We start from the raw sequence: 6690 nt of genomic DNA, 5'->3' as shown, positions 1-6690 counted from the left end.
ATTACATCAATAGAGCCTTCATTCTCGAGTTACGAGTGAGAAAAAATATAGGGCATAATTTTCTCATTCATAAAAGATTTGATATAATATTTTGAGGTAACGAAAAAACATTTTCCATTATATTACGGTATCGTTATAAATACTTACTGTTTTTTGCTCGTTCGACTAATCCTGTAGACAACATTACATTAAACTTTTCTCCCGTACTGGCATCAACAATTGTCACACCTTTTTTGGTGTTCATGATGCAAAATGTAAAATTATCTACTTTAATGAAAAACACGATGACTTCGAAAAAATCCTAACAATTAAGCTACTCGAAAATATAGTCTGCTTTACTGCTGGTGGGATTGCGCGGGATCACAGCAAAAATGTCACGAAAAAGAGCAAGTATCGTCTGCTTTACTGCTGGCAGGATTGCGGATCACGGGTGTAATCCGCAATCGCCGCCAGCAGTAACATATGTAAGACGTGACAACGTTGCGTGGTTGGGGGCGCTACTGTCGATTTACTGGTGATGTGATCCGCAATCCCGCCAGCAGTAAAGCAGACAACTTCGGTCTATTTGCTCTTTTTTGTGACATTTTTGCTGTGATCCCGCGCAATCCCGCCAGCAGTAAATCTGTTATTTCCATTTTTCTTTTTGGCACTTGAAACTATTTTTTTTTGGTCTGCGTGTTTGTTTACGTCTAGCACAATGTGCTTTGTTTACAATCAGAAAATGTCACGAAAAAGAGCAAGTAGACTGACGTCGTCTGCTTTACTGCTGGCGGGATTGCGGATCACATCACCAGTAAATCGACAGTAGCGCCCCCAACCACGCAACGTTGTCACGTCTTACATATGTTACTGCTGGCGGCGATTGCGGATTACACCCCACATCACCAGTAAATCGACAGTAGCGCCCCCAACCACGCAACGTTGTCACGTCTTACATATGTTACTGCTGGCGGCGATTGCGGATTACACCCCACATCACCAGTAAATCGACAGTAGCGCCTCCAACCACGCAACGTTGTCACGTCTTACATATGTTACTGCTGGCGGCGATTGCGGATTACACCCCACATCACCAGTAAATCGACAGTAGCGCCCCCAACCACTCAACGTTGTCACGTCTTACACAAGTAACTGCTGGCGGCGATTGCGGATTACACCCATATGTAACTGCTGGTGGCGATTGCGGATTACACATGTTATATTACGACATAAACTAGGTATTTTTTTTGTGGTCGGTCGGTCCGATTCCTTAAGAACTGACTGATGACAAAGAATTGTACTAACATTTTTCGTGACTCCCCCCTTGTTACCTAGTATTTGCCACACTCCTGGCTATTCGGCTCACCGTCCGACTTTTCGGCTCAACGTCCGACTCGGCTCATTGCCCTAGTCTCCTTTATTGCAGTATCTATTAGCTCATGATCAGATTGATTACTTTTGGCAAGGTACGTACTTACCTGCCCTATTGTTGCGGTCCAATAAAAACCAATAAAAAATTCATTGATTATACCATAGGATTTTTTTATTGGTTTGTTATCGGTATTTGCACCCGTAAATCCAAATAAAATCCGAAATGGTCAAAAATAGATTTTCTATATCATTTATTATAACTAGGACATGATTGAACAAAAATAAATTGACAAATTTATGTCATACCATTCGGATGGTAACACCAAAACGGGGGGACTAAAGTATTTTTTACAAAATTCTAATAAAAATTAATAACTAACTTTTCTTTCAATTTACATATAAAATACTCTAATCCCCCCGTTTTGATGTTACCATCCGGATGGTATGACATAAATTTGTCAATTTATTTTTGTTCAATCATGTCCTAGTTATAATAAATGATATTGAAAATCTATTTTTAACCATTTCGGATTTTATTTGGATTTACGGGTGCAAATACCGATAAGAAACTAGTAGAAAAATCCCATTGTAAAATTTTATTGGTTTTTATTGGACCGCAACAACAGGGTGATCTACTCCAAGCTTTTGATTATGATTAAGTACCTCATGTACATTTTTTTGAGCATGAAGTAATGTAAAAAAATTTTTATAACATAAGTGGAGCTTTCAATAAGCTAGAATCATCAATAACTTTAGTCAGAGATAAGTAGGGAGATTGCTGACTGCCATGCTACGGAGTGTGCCCACTTTTTTCCAGTGGTTCGAGCGCCCCGCCGCGACCAAGCGGCCGAACCAGGCGCACATTTTTTTTTTTACTTTAGATGTGCGGTAGGGGTAGGAGTATGAGAAGAGTGGATTCGCGTGGAAATGTCCATATAGGCGCACATTTTGGAGACGCGTGGAAAGGGTATACCGAGTGTGCGCCTACGAAGAGAGGAGTGGAAATGTCGGCTATATAGCTGTATATATCTGAGCGCACAGCCAAAGCAAGCGACGACACGAGTTTTTCTCTTTCGAAAGTCTTTGACTCTGCAACCGAGTACATGCTATTTATATATTTAACTGACTTGCTCTCGTACTGGCTTAAATGTTATCTATAAATCTTATTTAATTAAATCGTGGAACTAAATGCTCATTAATTATATACACAGAATTTTGATTTCAATACATTATTTTTTAACTCTCCCGTACTCTTAACATTCCCAAATCCATTTATGTTTTCAAAAAATATATAGCTTCAACCATTTTTTAAGGTTTTCAGTACAGCTTTAACCACTAGTTCATTAATTTCACACATCCTAACTGCTGTAAACTGTAGGACAAGCTCCGGAGGATATCCATGAACCTATGTGACTTCGAAAGGGATATCTTTCGTTCTTCGGATAGCTAAGATGGTTAAGGCTTATGCCACTTCCTAGATTGTTTTGCACTTAAGGGTTCAAATCCATATCATGGTAGATATGTTTTTTTTTTTTACATTTAATTGATCATTTTGTCTTCATTTCTTTATGTTTCGTTGAAAAAATATATATATATATATGTGTGTGGTCAACATTTTTTTTCGGATACATCAAAATAACTTAATATTGTTACTTTGATACTTCTTGTTAGCAAGGCAATTCTATATTTTTATAATACTATAATAACTTTGAAGGATTTTAACATAATTTGTGTATTAAAAAACTCTTAAGAAATTATGAACATCCTATTTACGACAAAAAAATCCGCCCGTCTACTGCTATTTACTTAATGTTAAAATTTTAATCAGTAAATGAACTTGATGAACACAATATTAAATAGTTTTGTAAATATTTTAAAATTGTTTGCAAATTTTTAATAAGGTGTGCTGTTTTCATTTATTTTTAGACAGCCAGAAGAATAATAATGAATGAAACAGTTCGATGAATAAGTAATAAAATTTATATGGCAAGATTCTGAGACAAAACATTTTTTATAATACTGCAGTATTTTGTTAAAAAAAAAAAAAAAAAAAAATTAACTACCTTCAAGGGTGATGATTGTAATAAACATATTTTTAGACTGTAGATTATAAAGAAAGTTTAATCATTTAAATTGAATGCAGAAAAAGCATCGTAATATTTTTAACAATGATACCATCGGATGAGTGCAAGAAAGAGTCTTTTTAGAGTAAAAGTCAAGAAAGTGCCTTTTTAAATTTTCGGGCAGAAGAAAGTCCTCTTAAACTAAAAGAAAAAGCCTTTTCATACAGAGATACACTCGCACTGAGGTGTCGGCGTCGATTGGTATAATTAAGCCCAACGAATCGTCGCTCAGATTATTCTTCGACATTTTTGAGTTCTTATTTGCTTCTCAGCCAGCTCTCGGTTGGTTTCGTACCCCTGTACGAATCCACACATTTATTTTATACTGGAGAACAAAACGAGGAGTTCAACAAAGATATCAACGCCTTTTTAACTAATTTGTTCACTTCTATTTTAAGGTAGTAATAATGTATATATTTTTATAGATCAATTATATATATACACAGATAAATGTAGTACCAACTGAAAATCAGAGAAATAAAAATTAAAGGCTCGATCTTTCTTATATTCACTTTGAAAAGGCTTTTTTACGCCTACTACTCTGAGAAGACTCTTTATTATGCTAACGTGATAAATTATTTAAAATCAGGAATTGTGAGAACTAAAAAAATTATTATATTTTGTATAGTTATTTATCTATAAAAATATATATAGTGCCACCTTGAAAACAGAGGAAAAAAATTTTTTGTTAACTGTATATGATTTACGCACTGTCAAAAAATTTTAGTAACTATTTCTAAAAAATTACAATAACAATTTATTGTAGGTAAAAAGATTAATTGCTTACACAGAATACAAATTTTTTTTTTAAACCATACTCTGAGTTACAAAAGGTTGAAACTAGTCTGTATTGTGTTGAATAAAAAAAGCTTTGTTTAGTCTCTGTAAGACTCTTTAATCTAAAATACGCACTATTTATAAAGACTAAAAAATCTACTTTCATGTTTGTACATATATGTAGTACGAATTTTGTCAATGCAATAACCACAAGGTATTGATAAGGAATGTAAATATAAGCTCAAAAATATAATATATGTACGTAGTTAAATATTCACGTATAATTGGATGTAAGTTGTACTTTACTGGTAATGATCATATTTAATATAATCGTAGTAAAAGTATGAGTTTTCTTCTGCCTTCAGCTTTTTTTGTCGTAAATAGGATGTTCATAATTTCTTAAGAGTTTTTTAATACACAAATTATGTTAAAATCCTTCAAAGTTATTATAGTATTATAAAATTATAGAATTGCCTTGCTAACAAGAAGTATCAAAGTAACAATATTAATTTATTTTGATGTATCCGAAAAAAAATGTTGACCACACACATATATATATATATATTCTTTTAACGAAACATAAAGAAATGAAGACAAAATGATTAATTAAATATAAAAAAAAAAAAACATATCTACCATGATATGGATTTGAACCCTTAAGTGCAAAACAATCTACGAAGTGGCATAAGCCTTAACCATCTTAGCTATCCGAAGAACGAAAGATATCCCTTTCGAAGTCACATAGGTTCATGGATATCCTCCGGAGCTTGTCCTACAGTTTACAGCAGTTAGGATGTGTGAAATTAATGAACTAGTGGTTAAAGCTGTACTGAAAACCTTAAAAAATGGTTGAAGCTATATATTTTTTGAAAACATAAATGGATTTGGGAATGTTAAGAGTACGGGAGAGTTAAAAAATAATGTATTGAAATCAAAATTCTGTGTATATAATTAATGAGCATTTAGTTCCACGATTTAATTAAATAAGATTTATAGATAACATTTAAGCCAGTAGGAGAGCAAGTCAGTTAAATATATAAATAGCATGTACTCGGTTGCAGAGTCAAAGACTTTCGAAAGAGAAAAACTCGTGTCGTCGCTTGCTTTGGCTGTGCGCTCAGATATATACAGCTATATAGCCGACATTTCCACTCCTCTCCTCGTAGGCGCACACTCGGTATACCCTTTCCACGCGTCTCCAAAATGTGCGCCTATATGGACATTTCCACGCGAATCCACTCTTCTCATACCCCTACCCCTACCGCGCATCTAAAATAAAATAAAAAAATGTGCGCCCGGTTCGGCCGCTTGGTCGCGGCGGGGCGCTCGAACCACTGGAAAAAAGTGGGCACACTCCGTAGCATGGCAGTCAGCAATCTCCCTACTGATCTCTGCTTTAGTTGTCACAAAGGTGTTGGATGGTGATATATTTATTGTGTACATCGTTTTTAATTTCAAATAAGAATTTCTTTGGGTTAGTAGATTAAGTTTTAATTTATGGCAGTGTGTATGAAAATCAAAAGTCATTCATCTCTTCATCTGTACTTGAGACTCCAAATAGTTATGCTGCAGTAATTTACTTTGTTCTACTTGAAAGCTGCATTTAAATAACTTCTACTATTGCTTTAAATAATCGAAAGATTTATGTTTATCCGTATTCCTATACCTTATTACAGTCGGTAGAAGAAATGATGTATTTGAATCTGGAACCTAATCAGAAATGCATGGAAATAGTTATTGAAACTCGTAAGAAAAGCACCGGAGACAAACATGTTTTATCTGATGCTGTCAAGGATACATACTGTGCTGCTACAAATAGATTGCTAGATGTTTATCCAAATTCCTTATAACTTTCAAGAATATGATGAATTAAGTCGAATTAAGGCTTATCCGGTCAAAGAAATAACATGTACACACTGTTGAAAAAATACGTATACGTAGACAAATATGCAATTACCATCTGTGCCAATTTGGGAATGATTCACTAACTATTATTAGAGAAATAAACAAAATTCGCTACTTAACGTGGAATCTTATGGCTAGACCATTTTTACTATGAAATATCTCCGCTATTAACTGCCAGTTCTTAATGTAATGAAGACCATAAAAAGTGCGAAAACTGCTCTAAACATTAGTAAAAGATTCATATAGATTCACCATAATGATAATAAATAATTAAATAACTGTGAGAAACAGCAGTTAGGGCTCGGGCACATGGAACCGCGTAAAGCGTAAAGCGTATCGCGTAAAATTATAGGATCAGGGAAAGTTAGGTAAGGTACGCTTTACGCGAAAAAGTTTGTCATCGCGCACATGGGAGTAAAAATTCGCGCGTAAGAGTTTTTGAACCAATCACAGCGAATATTTCGTTGGATTTGCACATGCTGTCTCGCTCGCACTCATGGCAAAAATAGATTTACGCCCGTATTTTTATTGTACC

General features: G+C 34.6%; 1 long non-coding RNA gene across 1 annotated transcript; it reads left to right on the top strand.

Annotated features, from left to right (window-relative positions):
* The first annotated feature begins 1381 nt into the window (after positions 1-1381).
* On the top strand, positions 1382-6270 carry LOC149373262 (uncharacterized). The gene is made up of 2 exons (XR_016293425.1): positions 1382-1445; positions 5927-6270. It is a non-coding gene; the product is annotated as an uncharacterized LOC149373262 (long non-coding RNA).
* Positions 6271-6690: the final 420 nt, after the last annotated feature.

This window comes from Copidosoma floridanum, unplaced genomic scaffold (assembly GCF_036245765.1).
Source record: "Copidosoma floridanum isolate Cflo_tuat_1 unplaced genomic scaffold, Cflo_Japanese_pri ptg000034l, whole genome shotgun sequence".
In the NCBI taxonomy this organism is placed as follows: domain Eukaryota; kingdom Metazoa; phylum Arthropoda; class Insecta; order Hymenoptera; family Encyrtidae; genus Copidosoma; species Copidosoma floridanum.
The sequence above is the reverse complement of the archived record's forward strand: the minus strand, read 5'-3'. Positions and strand labels throughout refer to the sequence as shown.